Source organism: Bubalus kerabau, chromosome 1 (genome assembly GCF_029407905.1).
Source record: "Bubalus kerabau isolate K-KA32 ecotype Philippines breed swamp buffalo chromosome 1, PCC_UOA_SB_1v2, whole genome shotgun sequence".
Taxonomy (NCBI): Eukaryota; Metazoa; Chordata; class Mammalia; order Artiodactyla; family Bovidae; genus Bubalus; species Bubalus kerabau.
The window spans coordinates 176856308-176881661 of NC_073624.1; the positions used below are offsets into that span (position 1 = coordinate 176856308).

Below are 25354 nucleotides of genomic sequence, written 5' to 3' on the forward strand. Positions count from 1 at the left end.
GTCACCTTTGTCTGCACCACAGCTTGCTCACGTGGGAGGTACTGAGTCCAAAGGAGCCAGTGTCCACACAGGTGGGCAGATCCTGAGCTGATTCACAGGCAGCTCCCCCTCCCCCCACCCTGTATCCAGACAGCTTCCCGGTGGGGAGGAAGTAAAGAAGCTGTGGGGATTGGCTGGCTTAGCCCGGCCCCTGGCAGCTTCCTCTAGATCTGGGGTCAGACCCAGCCATCCCAGGAGGAGGGCAGAAGAAGTTGTGTGGGACAAGCCAGCCCACACGGAAGGTAAGAGGCTGGGGGTTCTGGCCCAAGGTGGGGAAGGCATATGCCCAAGGCAGGGTGGCTCCAGGGAATGAGATGACCTGGGAGATGAGTGGATACCAGTGTGTGTGTGTGTTTGTGTCTGTGTGTGTCTGTCTGTCACTGTCTCTCCCTCTTCCTCTAAGTTTGTTTCTCCCTCCCCTCTCCCAGTCCCTGTCTGTCTCTGAGCCCTTCTTGCCCATCCCCAGCACTCCCTATCCCTGCCCCACCCTCCCTTGCTCCTCTCCCTCTATCCATCTCTGCTTCACAGCTCATCATCACTGTCTCTTCCTTCATCCTCAGAACTCACCCTCCACCCCATCTGACCACAGGATGCTGGAGCTGAGCCTGTCTTGGCTGGGACTCGGGCCAGTAGCAGCCTTCCCATGGCTGCTGCTGCTGCTGGTCGGGGCCTCCTGGATCCTGGCCCATGTCCTGGCCTGGACCTACACCTCCTACAACAACTCTCGCCGTCTCCGATGCTTCCCGCAGCCCCCAAAACATAACTGGTTCTTGGGTCACCTGGGCCTGGTGAGTGTGGGCAGCAGATTGAGTCTGGGAAATCAAGGTAGACGGACTTCCTGGAGGTCAGGAATGGGGCTCAGGTTTGAGCTGGGGTCTAGGACAGGGAAGCCAAGGAACCGCCTCTTCCCTCACTCATTCATTCCTCTACTCTGCCATTGAGACGTTCTCCACATCCTGTCCTTCCAGTCCTAGCCTGCTTTCGGGTCCATTCCCTGTCTGACTTCCACATGTTATGCACCTGATAAGATTCACTGTCCAGCGTCTGCTCTGCATAGGGCCCATATCCTTGTGTCTTGTTCTCAGCCACAGCTTTCCTAAGGGAAATAACTACCACCTCCCCATTCCCACCTACAGGAGCACAGCTGCCCACCCCCTCCCCTTTCCAGGATCCCTTCCTCTAATTTAAGTCTCATCCCTCCCCCAAAGATGTCCCAATGGGCCTGTTGCCCAATCTAGATAAAGTCAGCTACTCACTTCCTCTTTCAAAAGCCTTCTTAGACCTACCCCACCTCCACACCTGCCTAGCTTGTGCCCCAGACTGATACTTATGACTTGATCCCACTCATGATTAATGAAACAGGTAATCATCCAATTACTTAGTAACCACTTCCCAATTTGATGATAGTTTGGGAGAACAGACACTACAGTGCCCAGTCCAGGACTGGAGCGATGTAAGCACTCAAAATAAATGCTTGATGACCGAGGTGATCAACTTGCCATCATCTCCCTCAGTCAAGGTCAAAGGGATTATATTCAGCTCCCTCTATCTCCCAGATAACTTTTCCTTTCATGTCTGGGATGAGAACTATAACTTGGGGGAGGACTTATTGCAATTACTATTCATTAAGGCAAAGTTCACAGTGGAGGGTGTCCAAAGCTCACCGCAAAGATTTGCTGAGGTTCCAGATCTTCAAATGGTCTCAGCGAGCCCTGGAAGCAGCAGGAATGTTACAAAGTTCTCCAGTTCTGCCTTCCCTACCTCCAGGGCTTGGCTGTGGGGACCAGTTCAGTCACTCTTCTGTGTGACTTCAGCTGAGCCATGCTCCCTCTCTGGGCCAGTCTCATCTAGTGCTTTGAATCCTCACCTTAGGGCCTTAGGAGAGGGGAGCAAGTCACAAAGGTGAGAGTGTTTTATGTCACCTGCCTAGAGTACCTGAGGGTATTTGTCAGGTTTGAATGGAGCATCGTGAGGGAGGGGGTGCTTCGCTAGGAGGTAACCTGCACTTCTTACCCTTTGAGGGGATATGGCATCAGTTTCTTCTTTCAAAAATGTCACAATTGAAAGGCATGCCCATAACTCGCAGAGAAACAGACAGGATGCACTCTGCACCGAGCCTGAGCAGTGAAGGTTATAGACCATGTTCCTCCTTTGGTTAATAGGCAGAGTTCATGTCTGTCCCTGGAGGATGGCCAGGGCTATAAGGTCAGAGGTCTGCAGAACCCTTGCCATGCAAGAAATCAGAAGCCAGGTGGAGCAGGAAAAACATGAGAGGGTGTTGGACCAAAGCCCAGTCACCCTGCTACCCACAAAAGCTGCCTGCTGAGGATCTCCTTCATAGATTGCCCTTGCACTAGGACCACTCCCAGGACAAGAAAATTGTGTCTTCTCAAGCCAAGATCTGCCTCCCTGTGGGCAGAGAGCCTGTCTTCTCCCTGTGCCCTGGGATAGACCCTTGGGACTTGGAGAGCCTCCAGGTGCCTCCTTCCCCCAGAGGGAAGGAGGAAGCAGAGATTCCCTCCATCTGTATAGGATCCCACACTCTGTCCACCTCAGTGGACTCTCCTTCTGTGAAGTGATTGTCCTTACCTTGCTTACAGGTCCCCCCCACGGAGCAGGGCTTGAGCAAAGTAACTCAGCTGGTGACCAACTACCCTCAGGGTTACTTGATGTGGATGGGTCCCATCATCCCCCTGGTCATTTTCTGCCACGCTGACTTGATCCGGACTTTTGCCAGTGCCTCAGGTACCCAAACAGAGCTGCTGGTGGTGGGTCCCATGACACACCTCAGGGCTTCCAGCTGCATCCCTGCCAAGCTTCCATGTGGCCCGTACAGGACCCCAACCCCCTTCCCCTCCTCTCTCTGCCATCTTCCTCTTTCCTTCATGTATTGATCACTGCCATCTCACAGCCTCCTCCTTCCTCTCACTGCCATTTACACCTCACCCTGGTGTCCTGGGTAAAACACAGGACATGAAGGTTCAGATTCAGGCAGAGAGATGTGACCTGGTGTGGTCAGGAATTGGCCAGAGGGAAATGAGCTCTGCAAACCCAGAGAAGAAGCAAGATTCTCTTCTAGAGGATGCTGGAAGGATTCCTGGAGGAGGAGTTGGAACTGGGTCTAGAACGATGAGCAGAAAGTTTTTGAAACAGAGTATGGAGTGATGCATGGGCATCCATAACATCCCAGGTCCCCTGCCAGACCTTCCCTCAGTCCCCACCTATCCCCGGTTGCTGAGCAATGACGGCTTATGGCTGGTGTACATATAACTTGCTATTCCCATGACATCTACCTCTCTGGTGGGTCACTTTCTTTTCCCCTATCTTGGAGCTGGTCCACTTCTAGATCAGTGCCCTCCTTCTCCAGTTGCCAGGAATCTTCCTGAGGAGACTCCACTCCACCCTGTCTCTCTTCCCTTGTCCCCTGCCCCTCCCATCGGCAGACAGATGACCAGGCAAGCAGGGGAACAGGCAGCGTGTAACAGAAACCTGGGTTCAGACCCAAGAATGCAGAGTGAACATGAGAAGGGCCTTGGCTCTCTCTGGCTGCTGAAGTCTCCTTCAGCTGTTAGTGGTAGAAATGCCACCCCGTATGATCTATGGAAAGAAAAGGAATCAAGTGACTATGAAGTCCAAGGAGGGGTATCTTCAGACCCAAATCTATCCATATCTATATAATGTTGTAAGAAATCTGTTTTCCTTGTTTAGTTCTCTGTTCTTCTGTGGTGGCTTCCCTGTCATCTTGGTAAAACTGAATCCAACAAGCTCAACCCCCATGGAAAAGTGAGCTCGTTGACAACATTTTCAGGAAAAGACATTTCCTTTAATTTCCCTAGCCTGTGTTACAGGACCCATTCCTGTGTCCCTGAAACTCTGAGTACCCAATCTTGGAGGTGGTTTAAGGGTCCTCTAAGCTGTTGTTTTGAGGCTCAGAGTGATTTGATGGTTAAGAACACAAACCCTGGTCTCAGATAGATGTGGGCACATGTCTCAGGCTTATTGTCTGAGAGAATGTGGGCAACAGACTCCATTGTTCAGAGCCTCAGTCTCCTTATCAAGAATATGGGAATGGAAGAGGAGTCAGGGGAACATGGTGTTTGGGGTCCAAACAGAGAAAGACCCTTCCTATCCGTATATTCAAGGGACCCCAATTATCACATATGGAGGATAAGGGGAGAGAGGGTGGCAGGAGGCTGAGGACAGAGGAGCAGCTGCTGGAGGTGATTCATTGTCCCAGCTCTGGATGACTGCCCTGCAGGTCCTTCCCTCTGGCAGCCTAGAAGAGTGTGAATTGGGTCATATTTGTTCCTCTCCAGATTCAGAGCTCAGAGGAAGGTCTCCTGTATACACAGGGCCTGGCCAGCACCTATGGAGATGCGTGCTGCTGGTGGCTGGGACCCTGGCATGCGATCATCCGCATCTTCCACCCCACCTTCATCAAGCCTGTGCTCTTTGCTCCAGGTAGACGCCTCCCTGGCCATAGCTTGCCCATTGCCATGGTCTCTGTGTTGCCTCTAGTTGTACAAGGGACCAGGATGCAGGCAGAGGGGAGCATGTCAAAGATGCCACTGTCTCCCACTGCAGAATCCCAGCTGCATGCTCTCCAGTCATGCCTGTGCAATGTCTGCTGAATGGCCACATCTGACCAGATTTATGTTTCTACGTGGATTCTGGTTACAGTTGGTGTATGTTATATCTAGTGATACCTGGTATATGTTTAAATCTGAGTTCAGAGATGTTCTCAATCATGTCTAGAGCTCATCTGTGGCCAAGGACGTTTGAGGCATCTTGGAGCCTCTCTGGTTCTTGTCTGAGATGCTGTTAGAAATTGCCTGGTTCTCCAGTTGGTCACTTCTGGGTGTTTGTCTGAGGTCTGGAACTCCAGGGTCACTCTGAGAAATGCCTGAGACCTTATGTGAATCTTGTCTGATGCTTAGGATATGTTTGAGTTTTGCCTGGTTCAGGTCTGTGTCATCAGTGTATTCAAGTCCTGTCTGGAGTCCACGTGGGGCACACTGAGGTCACGCCAGATTGTCTTCAGGCCCATGGCAAAACATTCTGTCATGCCATCTTGTATCATTCATGGTATGGCCTTGTTAGGATTTGTTAAGAAATGGGACCTTGTCAGATGTCTCAGAAGGGGTCAGTGCTGGGGCAGATGTGGTGTCCTAGGTCCCTGTAAAGGTGTTTTGTAAAGTGATGGACTATGCTTGGGAGGTAGAAGATGCAATGTCCAGTCATATGTCAGGTTGGGGTGTGTCTAAGCACATTGAGATGTGTCTATGGGCCCTGCCTTTGCTCTGTTCTGTGCTGTGGCCTGGTCTGGTCTGGTCTCCTCTCCCCTCCCAGCTTCCTGTGCTCTTGGTCCCATTCTGCTATGTTGGGCTTGGAGGGGGAATGCTGATTCCTGGCTGGAAGCCTCCACTCCCCACTAAAAGACCCCCGCCTCCCCCTCTCCTTGGTCCCTGATGGTCCTCATTCATATCAGCTGCCATCGCACCCAAGAATGTGGTCTTCTACAACTTTCTGAAGCCTTGGCTGGGTGAGTAACTATGAGTGAAGGGAGTTGAGGATGACTTTGGGGACCCAGGGAAGGTTCCTTTGCTCACTCCCTGTGGCTGTCTCTGCTAGGGGATGGGCTCCTGCTGAGTGCTGGTGACAAGTGGAGCAGCCACTGTCGCATGCTGACACCTGCCTTCCACTTCAACATCCTGAAGCCCTATATGAAGATTTTCACCAAGAGCGCAGACATCATGCACGTGAGTCTCTTGAACCCACGGTCCCAGCTGGAGTCTTGGGGACAACAGGGACTCAGAGACATCTTGTCTGGATTTCTCCCTCTTCTGATTGGCTTAAATCCATCGTTCGTCCTTTCTCAGCCTCAGTGTCCTTGGCTATAGAAAGAGTGTAATATGATCCCTTCTTTGCAGGGTGGTCAAGATATCCTGCAAGCTGAGCTTCCCTGGTGGCTCAGATGGTAAAGAATCTGCCTGCAATGCAGGAGACCCAGGTTCAATCCCTGGGTCAGGAAGATCCCTTGGAGAAGGAAATGGCAACCCAGTGTTGCCATTCTCCAATGTTCTTGCCTGAAGAAGTCCATAGACAGGGGAGCCTGGCACACTACAGTTCATGGGGTCACAAAGAGTCATTCATAACTGAATGACTAACACTTTCACTTTCAAGATATCATAATGGAGCCACGTCCCTGGCACATAGTAGATGCTCAGAAGGTGTCAGCTTCTGTTTTACCTTTACAGAAGCCTTAGAATCTTGAGACATATTTGATATAATAATTAATATGAGTATCAGGCAGTAGTTGTTTCTGAGTAATGAATCACTTGAAAACAATAAGGGTTTAGTATTTACAGCAAGACTGTGAGTCAATTGGGTGGTTTCTCTGGATGTGGATGGGGCCACTCATGTACCAGTGATCAGCTGAGGGTCTAGTCATGCTGGAATGTACCCTGCAGTACTGCAAGACTCAAGACTGAAGAAAGAGCTGGAGTCAATAACACAGACATACATCAGTGGTTTAATGGATAAGGGGATCTTATGTGTCTGAAGCAAAGTCCTGGAGTGATATCCCGTCATGTGTATCTGTGGCTGAGAGCAAGTATGTCAGCATTTACTGATTAGGTTCCATGAGTAAGAGGAAATGTGAATAGGGTGTAGGTGAAGCAGGGACTGGTCAAGCATGAGATGTACAGAGAACAAGAGGACAGCTGTCTTGGGTGGCCTGACCATATGCATAGGAAGCACTGCTGGTCTGGGGTCAGTTCTCTCACAGGTTTGAAGCTTGGTTGGCTGTAAGCTGATCTAGCATGACCTCAGGGAGGGTAAATAGACTTACTTTCATGGGATTCTCTCCCTTCAAAAGGCATCTCAGGCTGGTTCATATGGTAGATGTAGGGTATGAAAAGACTGAGAAGAAGTGCCCTTTGGGGTCTAGGTTTGGAATGATCACCTCATCATTTTCACCGCAGTCTGTTGACCAAAGAAAGTCCAAGGCCAGCTCAGAATCACAGGATGGTGAAAGAGGCTCCACCTCCAAGTAGAGTTACTGAAAAATTACATTGCAAAGGGTTTTGATATATACATGGGAAAGTAAAGAACTGGAGCACAGGCTTTTGTGAAGTGCCTGTGATTTTTTTCATACTTGCAAGCCCATAAGAGAGCTTGTCACTGTTTCTTGGATTCTGCCAGGATACGTGAGACTCCGAGGTCACAGACAAAGGACAGTTTATTACTCTTGGCACAGCAAACAGCATGTGCTTCTTGTTGGTTTGCATTCTTATTCCAAGTGACCAAATCTCATGCAAATAACACAGGTGGGCTTCTATGGATGCCTACTCATATAGTATGTTTTATCACAGGGGAGGGAATATTAGTTTTAGGAACTCTGTGACATTTATAGCAGTTAGAAGCAAGCTTGATATTTTCCAGGGGGACACATTACCTCACTTATCAAGGTTGTTTGCTACAAACACAACTGAGAAATGGTCCAGGTAAAGAACATAGGGGTCTTAGAACTTTTTGGCAAAACCAAAAAAAAAAAAGTGCAGGAGTACTCAGGGCCCATGGAGGACTATCTCTATTAACATAGGGATCATTTTCCTAATCAACTTATAACAATGAAAATGATGAAAACTAACATTTGTTAGCACTTACTTTATGAAAAGTTGACCAATGGTGCACAAAGTATGGGCTCAACAGATGAAGAATCCACCTGCAATGCTGGAGACTCAGGAGATGTGGGTTTGATCCCTAGGTTGGGAACATTCCCTAGAGGAGAAAATGGCAACCCACCATACTATTCCTGCCTGAAAAATCCCAAGGACAGAGGAGCCTGGGGGGGCCACAGTCCAAAGTATCAGACACAGAGTCGGACACGACTAAGTAACTGAGCATACACTCATGCACATAAAGTATAGTAGGTAGAATCAGGATTACAAAACCCAGATCTTCTGACTCCCAGTCATGGAGACTTCATGTCCTAATAGTAACAGTTTTCACTCCTACATGAGCCTGGTCCTCCCTGGGGGTCGGTGCCTCGGACCAGGAGACAGAGTCCAGGAAGTGCATCTTGGTATCTGGGGTTAGGAAGGGGCACCAAGGAGGCAGTTCTCAGCCTCAGCTGTGTCCCCTTCTCTGTCCAGGCCAAGTGGCAGCGTCTGATCATAGAGGGCTACACCCATCTGGACATGTTTGAACACATCAGCCTCATGACCCTGGACAGTCTGCAGAAATGCGTCTTCAGTTATGACAGCAATTGCCAGGAGTGAGTCTTACCCAAGGGCCTGGGGAACATGAACCACAGACCCACAGGAGTAGATGGGTGAGGGAGGGTTGACCAGGACAATCAGAAAGGTCTTCTTGGAAGAGGTGGGTCAGATCTGGACATTGAAGAACAAGAAGGGGAACGAGAAGAAGCCATCCTTTTAGGTGGGTAGAACTGTTTGATAAAGGCCTGGAGGCTAGGAGAAGCACAGTATGTGCAATAGTGAGGAGACATCTTGGAGATGAGGATGGAGGCATTGGTATCTTTATATCTTAAGAACATTCTGAAACCAAAGAGGATATGAACTTTCTCCTGGGCTTTCCAGAGAGCCATGGAAGGTGTTTGAGAAGAAGAGGGTTCTGTCCAAAGTTTATTTCAGACATCAGATATTTTAAATTGTTGCATTTTCATGCTCTCATCCTGTAGGAAGCCCAGTGACTATATCGCTGCCATCTTGGAGCTCAGTGCCCTTGTGGCAAAATGATATCAACAGATCTTCCTGCACATGGACTTCCTGTACTACCTCACACCTGATGGGTGGCGCTTCCGCAGGGCCTGCCGCCTAGTGCACGACTTCACAGGTGCTGTCATCCAGGAGCGGCGCCGCACCCTCCCCAAGGAAGATATTGATGACTTCCTCAAGGCCAAGGAGAAGACCAAGACTTTGGACTTTATTGACGTACTCCTGCTGACCAAGGTGGGCTCCTCTGGGATCTGAATTCAAGAAGCAGTATAGGCCTTGGGAACTTGATTTAATCAAAGTTAAACTGGATTGAACTGGATGCTGGGGAGCCATGTGAGATTCTTGTTGAAGGAAGGGCTGGGTTAGGGGTAAGTTTTAGAGATGACCATGTGGAATGCACAGAGCTTCCCTGGTGGCTCACACAGTCAAGAATCCACCTCCAGTGCAGGAGGCCCAAGTTCGATCCCTAGGTCAGGAAGATCCCCTGGAGTAGGAAATGGCAACCCACTCCAGTATTCTTGCCTAGAGAATTCCACGGACAGAAGAGCCTGGTGGGCTTCAGTCCATGGGGCTGCAAAGAGTCAGACAGGACTGAGTGACTAACACACACACACGTGGGGTGCAGCCTGCAGGGGACCACTAACTCTGAAACTGTGAAGGCCTGAGATTTTACTCTCCTTCCCAATTAGTAAGTTAGTCTACTACAGAAATAGACTGTATATATCCATGTATACATACAGAATACTGGATCATAAGAATCCATTTATTACTTATAGCAGTAACAGTAACCAGAGTAGAATGGTATCTCTGCTCCCCCATTCCCAAATTCCTCTGAGATCTCCATGATTTCTTTATCTTCCCATGTAGCTATACTTGACATTACAGAAAAAAATACCTTCAGTTTTCTTTTATTTTTTTATTTTTTATTAATTAATTTATTTTAATTGGAAGCTAATTACTTTACAATATTGTACTGGTTTTTGCCATACATTCACATGAATCAGCCATGGGTGTACAGGTGTTCCCCATCCTAAACACCCCTCCCACTTCCCACCCATCCCATCCCTCTGGGTCATCCCAGTGCATCAGCCCTGAGCACCCTGTCTCATGCATCAAACCTGGACTGGCAACCTATTTCACATATAGTGATATACATGTTTCAGTGCTATTCTCTAAAATCATCCCACCCTCACCTTCTCCCATAGAGTCCAACAAGTCTGTTCTTCACATCTGTGTCTCTTTTGCTGTCTTATATATAGGGTCACCATTACCATCTTTCTAAATTCCATAAATATGCATTAATATACTGTATTGGTGTTTTTCTTTCTGACTTACTTCACTCTGTATAAAAGGCTCCAGTTTCATCCACCTCATTAAAACTGATTCTTTTTCATTCTTTTTCATAGCTAAGTAATATTCCATTGTGTATATGTACACAGCTTTCTTATCCATTCATCTGCTGATGGACATCTAGGTTGTTTCCATGTCCTAGCTATTGTAAACAGTGCTGCGATGAACATTGGGGTACACGTGTCTCTTTCACTTCTGGATTCCTCAGTGTGTATGCCCAGCAGCGGGATTGCTGGGTCATATGGCAATTAAAAGACCCTTACTCCTCGGAAGAAAAGTTATGAACAACCTAGATAGCATATTAAAAAGCAGAGATATTACTTTGCCAACAAAGGTCCGTCTAGTCAAGGCTATGGTATTTCCAGTGGGCATGTATGGATGTGAGAGTTGGACTGTGAAGAAAGCTGAGCACTGAAGAATTGATGCTTTTGAACTGTGGTGTTGGAGAAGACTCTTCAGAGTCCCTTGGACTACAAGGAGATCCAGCCAGTCCATTATAAAGGAGAACAGTCCTGGGTGTTCATTAGAAGGACTGATGCTAAAGCTGAAACTCCAATACTTTGGCCACCTCATGCGAAGAGTTGACTCATTGGAAAAGACCCTGATGCTGGGAGAGATTGGGGACAGAAGGAAAAGGGGACCACAGAGGATGAGATGGCTGGATGGCATCACCGACTTGATGGACATGAGTTTGAGTAAACTCCAGGAGTTGGTGATGGTGTGCTGTGATTCATGGGGTCGCAGAGTCAGATACGACTGAGTGACTGAACTGAACTGAATTGAATGGCAGTTCTGTTTCCAGGTTTTTAAGAAACCTCCTCACTGTTCTCTATAGAGGTTGTACTAGTTTGCATTCCCACCAACAGAGTAGCACCCTCTCCGCACCCTCTCCAGGATCTATTGTTTGTAGACTTTCGGATAGCAGGCATTCTGACTGGCATGAAATGGTACCACATTGTGGTTTTGATTTGCATTTCTCTGATAATGAGTTATGTTGAGCGTCTTTTCATGTGTTTGTTAGCCATCTGTATGTCTCCTTTGGAGAAATGTCTGTTTAGATCTTTGGCCCATTTTCTGATTGGGTCATTTATTTGCCTAGAATTGAGCTGCAGGAGTTGCTTGTATATTTTTGAGATTAATTCTTTGTCAATTGCTTCATCTGCTATTATTTTCTCCCATTCTGAAGGCTTTTCACCTTGCTTATAGTTTTCTTCATTGTGCAGAAGCTTTTAATTTTAATTAGGTCCCATTTGTTTATTTTTGCTTTTATTTCCAATATTCTGGGATGTGGGTCATAGAGGATCCTGCTGTGATTTATGTCGGAGAGTGTTTTGCTTATGTTTTCCTCTAGAAGTTTTATAGTTTCTGGTCTTACATTTAGATCTTTAATCCATTTTGAGTTTATTTTTGTGTATGGTGTTAGAAAGTGTTCTAGTTTCATTCTTTTACAAGTGGTTGACCAGATTTCCCAGCACCACTTGTTAAAGAGATTGTCTTTTCTCCATTATATATTCTTGCCTCCTTTGTCAAAGATAAGGTGTCCATGGGTGTGTAGATTTCTCTCTGGAGTTTCTATTTTGTTCCATTGATCTATATTTCTGTCTTTGTGCCAGTACCATACTGTCTTGATGACTGTGGCTTTGCAGTAGAGCCTGAAGTCAGGCAGGTTGATTCCTCCAGTTCCCTTCTTCTTTCTCAAAATTGCTTTGGCTATTCGAGGTCTTTTGTATTTCCATACAAATTGTGAAATTATTTGTTCTAGCTCTGTGAAAAATACCGTTGGTAGCTTCACAGGGATTGCATTGAATCTATAGATTGCTTTGGGCAGTATACCCATTATCACTATATTGATTCTTCCAATCCATGAACACAATATATTTCTCCATCTGTTAGTGTTCTCTTTGATTTCTTTCACCAGTGTTTTATAGTTTTCTATATATAGGTCTTTTGTTTCCTTAGGTAGATTTATTCCTAAGTATTTTATTCTTTTTGTTGCAATGGTGAATGGAATTGTTTCCTTAATTTCTTTTTCTGTTTTCTCATTGTTAGTGTATAGGAATACAAGAGATTTCTCTGTGTTAATTTTATACCTGCAACTTTACTATATTCATTGATTAGCTCTAGTAATTTTCTGGTGGAGTCTTTAGGGTTTTCTATGTAAAGGATCATGTCATCTGCAAACAGTGAGAGTTTTACTTCTTCTTTTCCAATCTGGATTCCTTTCATTTCTTTTTCTGCTCTGATTGCTGTGGCAAAAACTTCCAAAACTATGCTGAATAGTAGTGGTGAGAGTGGGCACCCTTGTCGTGGTCCTGACTTTAGGGGAAATTATTTCAGTTATTCACCATTGAGGATACTGTTTGCTGTGGGTTTGTCATATATAGCTTTTATTATGTTGAGGTATGTTCCTTCTATTCCTGCTTTCTGGAGGGTCTTTATCATAAATGCATGTTGAATTTTGTCAAAGGCTTTCTCTGCATCTATTGAGATAATCATATGGCTTTTATTTTTCAATTTGTTAATGTGGTGTATTACATCGATTGATTTGTGAATATTGAAGAATCCTTGCACACCTGGGATAAAGGCCACTTGGTCATGATGTATGATCTTTTTAATATGATGTTGGATTTTGTTTCCTAGGTTAAGGATTTTTGCATCTATGTTCATCAGTGATATTGGCCTATAGTTTGTTTTTTTGTTTGTTTGTTGTTTGTGTGTGTGTGTGTGTGTGGCATCTTTGTCAGGCTTTGGTATTAGGGTGATGGTGGCCTCACAGAATGAGTTTGGAAGTTTACCTTCCTCTGCAATTTTCTGGAAGACTTTGAGTAGGATAGGTGTTAGCTCTTCTCTAAATTTTTGGTAGAATTCAGCTGTGAAGCCGTCTGGTCCTGGGCTTTTGTTTGCTGGAAGATTTCTGATTAGTATCAATTTCCATGCTTGTGATGGGTCTGTTAAGATTTTCTATTTCTTCCTGCTTCCGTTTTGGAAACTTATGCTTTTTCTAAGAATTTGTCCACTTCTTCCAAGTTGCCCATTTTATTGGCATATAGTTGCTGATATCTCTTATGATCCTCTGTATTTCTGTGTTGTCTGTTGTGATCTCTCCACTTTCATTTCTAATTTATTGATTTGATTTTTCTCCCTTTGTGTCTTGATGAGTCTGGCTAATGGTTTGTTAATTTTATTTATCTTCTCAAAGAAACAGCTTTTGCTTTGTTGATTTTTGCTATGGTCTCTTTTGTTTCTTTTGCATTTATTTCTGCCCTAATTGTTAAGATTTCTTTCCTTCTACTAACCCTGGGGTTCTTCATTTCTTCTGTTGCTAGTTGCTTTAGGTGTAGAGTTAGGTTTTTATTTGACTTTTTTCTTGTTTCTTGAGGTATGCCTGTATTGCTATGAACTTTCCCCTTAGCACTGCTTTTACAGTGTCTCACAGGTTTTGCGTTCTGGTGTTTTCATTTTCATTCATTTCTATGCATATTCTGATTTCTTTTTTTATTTGTTCTGTGATTTGTTGGTTCACCAGAGTGTTGTTCAGCCTCCATATGTTGGAATTTTTAATAGTTTTTCTCCTGTAATTGACATCTACTATTACTGTATTGTGGTCAGAAAAGATGCTTGAAATGATTTCAATTTTTTTGAATTCACCAAGGCTAGATTTATGGCCCAGGATGTGATCTATCCTGGAGAAGCTTCCATGTGCACTTGAGAAAAAGGTGAAATTCATTGTTTGGGGGTGAAATGTCTTATAGATATCAATTAGGTCTAACTGGTCTATTGTATCATCTACAGTTTGTGTTTCCTTGTTAATTTTCTGTTTAGTTGATCTACCCATAGGTGTGAGTGGGGTATTAAAGTCTCCCACTATTATTGTGTTACTGTTAATTTCCCCTTTCATACTTGTTAGCATTTGTCTTATATATTGCAGTGCTTCTATGTTGGGTGCATCAGTCAGTTCAGTTCAGTCACTCAGTCGTGTCCGACTCTTTGCGACCCCATGAATTGCAGCACGCCAGGCCTCCCTGTCCATCACCATCTCCCGGAGTTCACTCAAACTCACGTCCATCAAGTTGGTGATGCCGTCCAGCCATCTCATCCTCTGTCATCCCCTTTTCCTCCTGCCCCCAATCCCTCCTAGCATCAGAGGCTTTTCCAATGAGTCAACTCTTTGCATGAGGTGGCCAAAGTACTGGAGTTTCAGCTTTAGCATCATTCCTTCTAAAGAAATCCCAGGGCTGATCTCCTTCAGAATGGACTGGTTGGATCTCCTTGCAGTCCAAGGGACTCTCAAGAGTCTTCTCCAACACCACAGTTCAAAAGCATCAATTCTTCAGCGCTCAGCTTTCTTCACAGTCCAACTCTCACATCCATACATGACCACAGGAAAAACCATAGCCTTGACTAGATGGACCTTTGTTGACAAAGTAATGTCTCTGCTTTTCAATATGCTATCTAGGTTGGCCATAACTCTTCTTCCAAGGAGTAAGCGTCTTTTAATTTCATGGCTGAAGTCACCATCTGCAGTGATTTTGGAGCTCCCCAAAATAAAGTCTGACACTGTTTCCACTGTTTCCCCATCTATTTCCCATGAAGTGATGGGACCCGATGCCATGATCTTCGTTTTCTGAATGTTGAGCTTTAAGCCAACTTTTTCACTCTCCTCTTTCACTTTCATCAAGAGGCTTTTGAGTTCCTCTTCACTTTCTGCCATAATGGTGGTGTAATCTGCATATCTGAGGTTATTGACATTTCTCCCAGCAGGAGTAGCAATACTCATATCTGATAAAACAGACTTTAAAATAAAGGCTGTGACAAGAGCCAAAGAAGGACACTACATAATTCTCAAAGGATCAATCCAAGAAGAAGATGTAACAATTATAAATAAATATATATGTTGGGTGCATCTATATTTATAATTATTATATCTTCTTCTTAGATTGATCCTTTGATCATTATGTAGTGTCCTTTTTTGGCTCTTGTCACAGCCTTTGTTTTAAAGTTTATTTTATCTCATATGAGTATTACTACTCCTGCTTTCTTTTGGTCTCTATTTGCATGGAATATCTTTTTCCAGCCCTTCACTTTCAGTCTGTATGTGTCCCTTGTTTCGAGGTGGGTCTCTTGTAGACAACATATATAGGGGTCTTGTTTTTGTATCCATTCAGCCAGTTTTTGTCTTTTGGTTGGGGCATTCAACCCATTTACATTTAAGGTAATTATTGATAAGTATGATCCTGTTGCTATTTACTTTATTGTTATGGGTTCAAGTTTATAAACCTTATCTGTGTTTCCTGTATAGAGAAGATCCTTAGCATTTGTTGAAGAGCTGGTTTGGTGGTGCTGAATTCTCTCAGCGTTTGCTTGTCTGTAAAACTTTTGATTTCTCCTTCATATTTGAATGAGATCCTTGCTGGGTACAGTAACCTGGGTTGTGGGTTTTTCTCTTTCATCACTTTAAGTATGTCCTGCCATTCCCTTCTGGCCTGAAGAGTTTCTATTGAAAGATCAGCTGTTATCCTTATGGGAATCCCCTTGTGTGTTATTTGTTGCTTTTCCCTTGCTGCTTTTAATATTTGTTCTTTGTGTTTGATCTTTGGTAATTTGATCAATATGTGTTTTGGGGTGTTTCACCTTGGGTTTATCCTTTTTGGGACTCTCTGGGTTTCTTGGATTTAGGTGGCTATTTCCTTCCCCATTTTAGGGAAGTTTTCAACTATTATCTCCTCAGGTATTTTCTCATGGCCTTCTTTTTGTCTTCTTCTGGGACTCCTATGATTTGAATGTTGGGGCATTTAACATTGTCTCAGAAGTTTCTGAGATTGTCCTCATTTCTTTAAATTATTTTTTTCTCTCTCTGTTTCATTTATTTCCACCATTCTATCTTCCACCTCACTTATCCTATCTTCTGCCTCAGTTATTCTACTGTTGATTCCATCCAGAGTGCTTTTGACCTCACTTATTCATTATTCATTATTGATTAATTCTTTTTTGTTTCTTCTAGGTCCTTGTTAAACCTTTCTTGCATCTTCTCAATCCTTGTCTCTAGACTATTTATCTGTAACTCCATTTTGTTTTCAAGATTTTGGATCATTTTCACTATCATTATTCGGAATTCTTTTTAAGGTAGACTCCCTATCTCCTCCTCTTTTGTTTGGTTTGATAGGCTTTTATCCTGTTCCTTAACCTGCTGGGTATTTCTCTGCCTTTTCATCTGGTTTAGATTGCTGTGTTTGGGGTGGCCTTTCTGTATGCTGGAAGTGTGTGGTTCCTCTTTATTGTGGTGGTTCCTCTTTATTGTGGAGGTTCCTCCCTGTGCATGGGGTTGAACAAGTGGCCTGTCAAGGTTTCCTGGTTAGGGGAGCTTGCCTTGGGTTCTGGTAGATGGAGCTGGATCTCTTCTCTCTGAAGTGCGATGAAGTGTCCACTAGTGAGTTTTGAGGTGTATATAGGTTTGGTGTGATGTTTGGCCACCTGTATTTTAATGCTCAGGGTTATGTTCCTGCATTGTTGTAGAATTAGCTTGGTATGTCTTGCTCTGAAACTTGTTGGCTCTTGGGTGGAGCTTGGTTTCAGTATAGGTATGGAGAAATATCAATAACCTCAGATATGCAGATGACACCACCCTTATGGCAGAAAGTGAAGAGGAACTCAAAAGCCTCTTGATGAAAGTGAAAGAGGAGAGTGAAAAACTTGGCTTAAAACTCAACATTCAGAAAACGAAGATCATGGCATCTGGTCCCATCACTTCATGGGAAATAGATGGGGAAACAGTGGAAACAGTGTCAGACTTTATTTTGGGGAGCTCCAAAATCACTGCAGATGGTGACTGCAGCCATGAAATTAAAAGACGCTTGCTCCTCGGAAGAAAAGTTATGACCAACCTAGATAGCATATTCAAAAGCAGAGACATTACTTTGCCAACAAAGGTCCGTCTAGTCAAGGCTATGGTTTTTCCTGTGGTCATGTATGGATGTGAGAGTTGGACTGTGAAGAAAGCTGAGCGCTGAAGAATTGATGCTTTTGAACTGTGGTGTTGGAGAAGACTCTTGAGAGTCCCTTGGACTGCAAGGAGATCCAAACAGTCCACTCTCAAGGAGATCAGCCCTGGGTGTTCCTTGGAAGGAATGATGCTAAAGCTGAAACTCCAGTACTTTGGCCACCTCATGCAAAGAGTTGACTCATTGGAAAAGACTCTGATGCTGGGAGGGATTGGGGGCAGGAGGAAAAGGGGATGACAGAGGATGAGATGGCTGGATGGCATCACTGACTCGATGGACGTGAGTCTGAGTGAACTCCGGGAGTTGGTGATAGACAGGGAAGCCTGGTGTGCTGTGATTCATGGGGTCGCAAAGAGTCGGACACAACTGAGCGACTGAACTGAACTGATGGAGGCTTTGGGATGAGCTCTTGTCCATTAATGTTCCCTGGAATCAGGAGTTTTCAGGTGTTCTCAAGTTTTGAACTTAAGCCTCCTGCCTCTGGCTTTCAGTCTTATTCTTACAGTAGCCTCAAGACTTCTCCATCCATACAGCACCAATGATAAAATATCTAGGTTAATGGTAAAAGATTCTCCACAGTAAGGGACACCCAGAGAGGTTCACAGAGTTATATGGAGAATAGAAGGGGAGTAGGGAGATAGAGATGACCTGGAGGAGAAGAGGAGGAATCAAAAGGGGAGAGTCCAGTCTAGCCAGTAATCAATTCGCTATGTGTTCTCCACAGTCTGGAACACTCAGAGAGGTTCACAATTACATAGAGAAGAGAAGAGGGAAGAAGGAGATGGAGGTGACCAGGAGGAGAAGAGGGGGAGTCAAAAGGAGAGAGACAAATATAGCCAGTAATCATTCCCTAAGTCTTTTCCACAGCCCAGAACACCCAAAGAGATTTGCAGATTCGGGTAGAGAAGAGAAGGGGGAGGGAGGAGATAGAGGTGACATGGGGGAGAGAAAGGAGAGTCAAAAGGGGATAGAGCAATCAAGCCAGTAATCACACTTCTAAGTAAAAATGGTTACTGAAGATTAGATTCTTAAAGGTACAAAATTGATAACAAATACCAAAAAGCAAAGATTAAAAATCTAGAGTAGAATTTAGGCTCTCAAAAATACAATATTAAAAAAATCACAAAAATTATAAAATATATATATATATGAAATTTGCTTTAAAAATAGGGTCTTTTTTGCAAGGTAATAGTAGGTTATAAAAATAAAAATTAAAGGAGTAATAAAGAACTTAAAATAAAATTTAAAAATGATAATAGTAAAAAATATCTAGGAATTTCTCTGGAGCTGTTGAGGGCAGTGTGGGGTCAGTTCTGTTTCAGATAGTTCCTTGTTCCAGCTTATACTTCTTCTCAAGGTCCATAGGCCCCTTCCAATGTAGTCAATGTTAAATACAGGGTTTTAATCTGTTTCACCTGTCACTTCCAAAGCAGTTCCCTCTTCTTTGTTTCTTTTGGCTTCCTCTGTTTGCAAGTCTCTTCAGTGTCTAATTTCTGCCCTAATACAAGGGGGCTAAGATGTTCACTTATGTAGGCTCACTTGTTCAGTTGTGCTGTGGGAAGAGAGGAACACTGCAAACAAATATCACTGGTGTGTGTGGGGAGTGCTCACAGTGTCTGAGCCACACTGGGTTTGCCCCCACTCACGGCACATGTGTGTTCCTGGTCTACACTGCTCAGGCTCCAGGTTGTTCTACAGTAGAACTGTCCAAAGAAGGCCCTGGGTTGCGTGCACTTCCCAGGTCTAAGCTGCTCGTGTTCAGGTTCTCAGGTACTCCACCAAGGCACAGACTTGGTTGGGCCTGTGGTTTGTGCCCTTCCCAGGTCCGAGCAGCTCAGGCGACCAGGTGCTTGATGAGTGCACTGTCTCAGGTGTGTGGTGCATCTCATCACCTCCCCAGTTTTAGCCAGTCGGTTTCCTGGGTGCACAGCGAGAGCACCATCTCAGGTGTGCCATGTGTCTCCTCTGCAGAGCTGATCTCAGGCTGTGACCCTCCCGGCGGGTGTCAACAGTCCAGGATCCCAGGAAGACTTTGTTAGCAACTGGGAGCCTGCTCACAATTTGGTGGAGGATGCATCTCTGGAGCCGAGATTGCCCCTTGCCTTCTGGCTGTGGCTGTCGCCCGCCTGCCTCTCTGCCTCTGGTGGGGGGAGGGGCCAGTCTGCAACCAGCTAGCTCTCCTCTGGTATTTGGTCAATCCTTTGTTCTGTGAGTGGACCAGGCTGTGCCTTAGGTTAGAGCTTTTTGCAGGAAATTTCCCTCTCTCTCTCTCTCTCTGTCTCTCTCGTTAACCCACAGTCTGGTTTGCTTTCTCACATTAGCTCCCTCAGATTGTCCTCAGGGCATTCAGGCCCAGTCCGTACCCTAAGCATACAACCCACGCCTCCCTGTTCAGCCCCCTCGCTGCTGGCAGGCACAAGCGTCTGGGCTACTTCTCCATTGGGAGTTGCAGTTAGGCGCATATTCTGTGGGTTGTCTTTTTTTTTCCTTCTGGTTATGTTGCCCTCTGAGATTCCAAAACTCCCCACAGACCTGCCAGTGAGAGTGTTTCCTGGTGTTTGGAAACTTTTCCTCCTTCATGACTCCTACCCCGGGATGGGTCTCCATCCCTAACTCTTTTGTCTCTCTTTTTGTCTTTTTTTTTTTTTTTGTCCTATCTCCTTTCAAAGAGAATGGGCTGCCTTTCTGGGTGCCTGGTGTCCTCCACCAGCACTCAGAAGTTGTTTTGTAGAATTTTCTCAGCATTCAAATGATCTTTTGATGAGTTTGTGGTGGAGAAAGTGGTCTCCCTGTCCTATTCATCCACCATCTTAGGACCATCCCCCCTAATTTATTTATTTTAATTGGAGGCTAATTACTTTACAATATTGTAGTGGTTTTACCTCCAGTTTTTAAAATTTGGAATATACACAGGACTTCTCCTTCTTCCCTGTGTTCGAGGAGGGAAGGGAGATGGGAAAAGAGAGAGGAGGGAAGGGAAGGGAGGGGAGTGGAAGGGAAGGGAAAATAGTGGAGAGGAGAGAAGAATAGACAAGAGCAGAGCAGAGATGAGAAGAGGTTGTTTGGGAGCTTAATCAGAACCTCTTCACTGAGAAGGCAAAGTCTGCATGTTCTACAGGTGTACAACCCATTCCTTATCTCCAGGAGGCATTAGGAATGGGTTTTAATCTCTACTTCTAAGGTAAACTTGTCATCAGTCATCCTGTAACCCAGGTTACATCATGTAGAAACATGAAAATATTTATGAATCATTGATTCCCTTTACCATGGATGCCACAGGAGGCAAAGAGTTCAAGGAGGAGGTCTGTGGGTGGGGCATCTGGTGGTACTGAGCAAAGGAGGTCTAAGACTTCAGATTGAGCTTGGGTTTCTAGATGGATAATGGAGCTTCAGAGATTGTCTCAGTTTAGGCTTGGGGGCCCTCAGAACTTGTGTGAATCTGGGAATCTTGCTTTCTCTCCAGGATGAAGATGGGAAGGGATTATCAGACGAAGACATCCGAGCTGAAGCTGACACCTTCATGTTTGAAGGTGAGGGTCCCAGTGTGGAACTACACAGAGAGATGGGTCTCTCCCCCAACCCAGGAACTTGGCAAGTGGGCACTGAATCATGCCATCCCTACCCATCCCCCCATGGGCCTTAAGGTGAGGGTGCTGTTCACACTCTAGTTCTGAAATAGGCCAGAGATCCAAGCCTCTCTGGATGCTCCTCAGGCCATGACACCACAGCCAGTGGCCTCTCCTGGGTCCTGTACAACCTTGCAAAACACCCAGAATACCAGGAGCGCTGCCGGCAGGAGGTGCAAGAGCTCTTGAAGGACCGTGAGTCTAAAGAGATTGAATGGTGAGTGCAAGTCTTCGTGGCCTTTTTCTGATCCCCTGCTTCCTGGCTTTGGAAGAGTGAAAATATTCTTGTGAATTCTGTCCTTATTTCTTAGTGGGAATGTGAGAAGATCCCAGAAACAGGGTCAGGGAAAAGTTTGCAGGTTTGGGGAACAGAAAGTCCTGCACTAACTAGCAACAATGTGTGAGGGCAGATGATACCAGTGAGCACCTATTCAGTAAATGAACTTTCCCTCCACTTCTTTACTTTTCTCTCTGAAGTCACATGTTTTCAAAAATCTTCATTCTATTTCCTCATATACTAATTCCTCATATTATTTACTCCAGGATTTAAAAGGAACACCTGAGGACTAAAGTCATTCAACTCCTTTCCAGGAATATCTGCATCTTCTCCATCCATTCCCCATTTAGGAAACACTGCAAAACTGCCTCCCTCTCCCCAGTTCTATGCCATCTCCAATTCTCCTCACCTCATTGTGTGTCCTGGAGACTCAGGAAGGAACAATCCCAGTATTTGCCTTCCAGGATCTCCCAGCCTGGTGGGAGATAGTCCCAGGTCAGGACACTCCCAGTGTGCATGGACCAGGCTGGGGTTTGATATGATAGGCTTGTGGAAAACAGATTACTTAATAATATTAACATGCTATTCCAGAGTGTGGAATGGATATCCATTTTTAGATATTCACATAATCTTTAGGCTTTTAATAGAGTCTAAAATTTTAGCATAGAGATCTTAGGCAGTTTTTGCTAAACAAACCCTTAGGTACCTCTTGTTCCTATGGTGAAACATATAGTCTATCTGGATTGAGAAACATTTATAAGTTCATTTGGAATATAGACATTCACATGTCTTCCAGATATTTTATATCATCACCATCTTTTCTTTCATCTATTATATTATTTCTAAAGAAAAACTAATAATATATGGGTATAAATTTCTTGCCCAGTGAATATTGTAAGTGCTAGATATGGTCTTATACCAACAGGACAAAGAAAGATCATTTATAATAAAAACTCTTGTAACAACTGGAGAGCTACATGGAAAAAGGTTAATTCAACATGGTCTTATGTCTTATAAGAAAATAACATATACACTAATCAAAGATTTAAAATAAAAATAAAAGAGCCTTGGGACATCCCTAGTGGTCCAGTGGTTAAGAATTCACCTTGCAATGCAGGAGACTTAGGTTTGATCCCTGGCTGGGGAACTAAGATCCCATGTACACAGTAGCAACTAAACCCACACGCAGCTAAACAGAGTCCATGGACCCAGTGAAAGATCCCACATGACACAACAAGGATCTGATGCAACTAAGACCTGCTGAAACCAAACAAATAAATTTTTTTTCAGAAAATAATAAAATAAAGGAATCTTAAAGGCTCTAGAGGAAACCAGGGGCAATTATTTTATAGCTCCAGAGTAGGAAAGGCCTTATTTTAGACACAAGTCCCAAGAGATGTACAAGAAAAGCTTGACACACTGTTACACAAAAAAGATACAGAGCAATGTGTATGGTATATAGCACGATACTGCATAAGTATTAATGCAAAAAAGTACTCCTGGAAGGATACATAAAAAAATAACCACCAGTCAAACTTTGAGGAATGGAAATGAGTGATACTGAGACATGGGGTGGTGTTTTGTGGTTTTCCAATTTGGTACTAGCTAACTATATCAGCTATTAAGAATTTAAATCACTACACAAAATTAAGGGGATAAAGAAAAAGAATTCAGTCCCCTTACTGGGTCTTATCTTCAATATTTGTACAAGTTTTCCAGTGAGTTGTTTCCCTGATAGCTCAGTTGGTAAAGAATCTGCCTGCAATGCAGGTGACCCCAGTTTGATTCCTGGGTTGGGAAGATTCGCTGGAGAAGGGAAAGTCTACCCACTCCAGTATTCTTGGGCTTCCCTTGTGGCTCAGCTGGTAAAGAACCCCCCTACAATGCGGGAGACCTGGGTTCAATCCCTGGGTTGGGAAGATCCGATGGAGAAGGGAAAGGCTACCCACTCCAGTATTCTGGCCCGGAGAATTCCATGGACTGTATAGTCAATGGGGTCACAAAGAGTCAAATGCGACTCTCACTTTCACTTTTTCCAGTGAATTCTCTTGTTTTCTAAGTATAAAACCACTCTCTGCCAAAAATGACACATTTACCCCCATGTTTCAAATGGCATTTCTCTTTTTCCCCCTTCTAAGTTCATTAGCTAGTATCCCTAGTGCTGTTATAAATAAGAGTAAACATTGAATTTGACTTTTTATTTTTCTCATTTTTTTGATTTTTCTCTTACCATAAAGAATATTTCATTTTTAAACAAATTAGTAAACTTTCTTTTTGGCTGGTTCTTTGATGTTTTGCTTAGAAAAGATTCTAAAAATATGTGGCTAAATTTTTCTGGTATTTCTGTGATTTTTTCTTTCTTTTTAGGAACCATCTTATCAAGCTGTGATGGACAAAGAAAAAGTTGTACATATAATGTATACAACGTAATGGGTTTGGCACTATTTGATCCATCTGTGATTATGTTATAGACAGAAGGGATCCTATAGGGCAGTAGGAGTGCTGGAGGGTGGCATGTCTATTTTTGCTCCCTAGATAATTATCATGGGGTTTCCTTAGGGACGACCTGGCTCAGTTGCCCTTCCTGACCATGTGCATCAAGGAGAGTCTGCGGTTGCACCCCCCAGTCACGGTCATCTCCCGCCGCTGTACCCAGGACATCATGCTTCCAGATGGCCGGGTCATCCCCAAAGGTGCTCACAATGACTATGGGGTGAGGCTCCTGGTCAGAAAGGGGACCCATCAGGCAGGTTGAACCTAATTCTGACTCGTCCCTCCTCTCCCACAGGTGTTATCTGCTTCATCAGCATTTTCGGGACCCACCACAACCCATATGTGTGGCCAGACCCTGAGGTGATGCCTCCACCATGCCATACCTCCATCATCCCTGTCCATTTCCTTTGGGAGACCCAAAGGCAACTACAGAATTCTGATTGGCCAGTCAGACATCACCTCCCTCCCATTATACACACATCTGCCTCTCTAAGGATGGACGTTCTGGGAGATACTACCCAGTAACCCCATCTTGTCTTGCCCCCAGGTCTATGACCCCTTGCGCTTCAAGCCAGAAAACATCAAGAGGAGGTCACCTCTGGCTTTTATCCCCTTCTCAGCAGGTCCCAGGTGAGGGCATTGGGCATTTGAGGTGAGGATGGAGTAGTGGGAGGCAGGGGTCTGGGACTAAGATTCCAGGCTTAACTGTAGGGGCCAGGAAGGGGGAAAATTTAAGACTCCCCTCCCCCAGACAAAATGACAAGAGCCTAGGGAATAGTGGGGGGCACAAGGAGGGGTCCACAGTGTGCTGAGGGGTTGGTTCCCCTGTGTTCTGGTCTGAGTTCAGGACTGGAGTGTGGGCAAGGGTCTGGGAACATGCAAGCCCACTTGGGGGTTCCTGGCATGGTTAGCTTCCTTCTCTACCACTGTATGTGTAAGCTGTGGGCCGGGTGCTATGGGGCCCAGGTGAGGGTTCTGGGTGCAGTCAGAACCCCCGCTCCTGCCCACAGGAACTGCATCAGGCAGACATTCGCCATGACCGAGATGAAGGTGGTCCTGGCACTCACACTACTGCGGTTCCGCATCCTGCCAGATGAGGAGGAGCCTCGCCGGAAGCCAGAGCTGATCCTGCGGGCGGAGGGCGGACTTTGACTGCGGATGGAGCTTCTGAGTACAGGGCAGCAATGATGCACCCACCTTCTGGCCTGAGATCCGCCATGACCATAGACACCTCACTGCAGATTCCAAGAAATAAATCTGGGACTTCGCTGGTGGTGCAGTAGTTAAGACTTTGTGCTTCCACTGCAAGGGTCACGGGATCCTGATCCGGGAGCTCACGTCTGTCCCAAGCCTCATTGAGAGCCAACAGGGGGCCCTTGGGGCCTGGACAGATCCAGGAGGATGGGTGTGGCTGTGAACCTGGGGGTGGGGAGGGGGGAAGGGGGAGGGAGAGGGTGGGGGAATGGGGGCAAATTTTGTTATGATAGCTGGAGCTCCATCTTGGATCATTAGGACAAGATGACTTTTTAAGGAAGGTCATCTTAAAGTTCTTAAGTTCATCTTAGCAGAGAACTAGATGCAGTCAGGGTCAGATGACCCTGGATCCACCACTCCCTCCTTACAAACATTTGCCACTTTTAGCTATTTGGCTGGGTTGCGGAAAATCTCTCTCTAAGCCTCAGTGCCTTTATTACATAATAGTAGCCACCTTATTGCGATGTTGTGGAGATTTATAAAAAGCTTGTGCAAAATGACTGACTCAGTATCTGGTAAGCAGCCCTACTGAATGTGCATTCATTTCCACACTTGCATCACTTTCTCACATTTAAA

The 25354-nt window shown here is 45.1% G+C and overlaps 1 pseudogene; it reads left to right on the top strand.

Annotated features, from left to right (window-relative positions):
• Positions 1 to 629: 629 nt before the first annotated feature.
• Positions 630 to 24712, top strand: LOC129641942 (cytochrome P450 4F2-like; annotated as a pseudogene).
• The last annotated feature ends 642 nt before the right edge of the window (positions 24713 to 25354 follow it).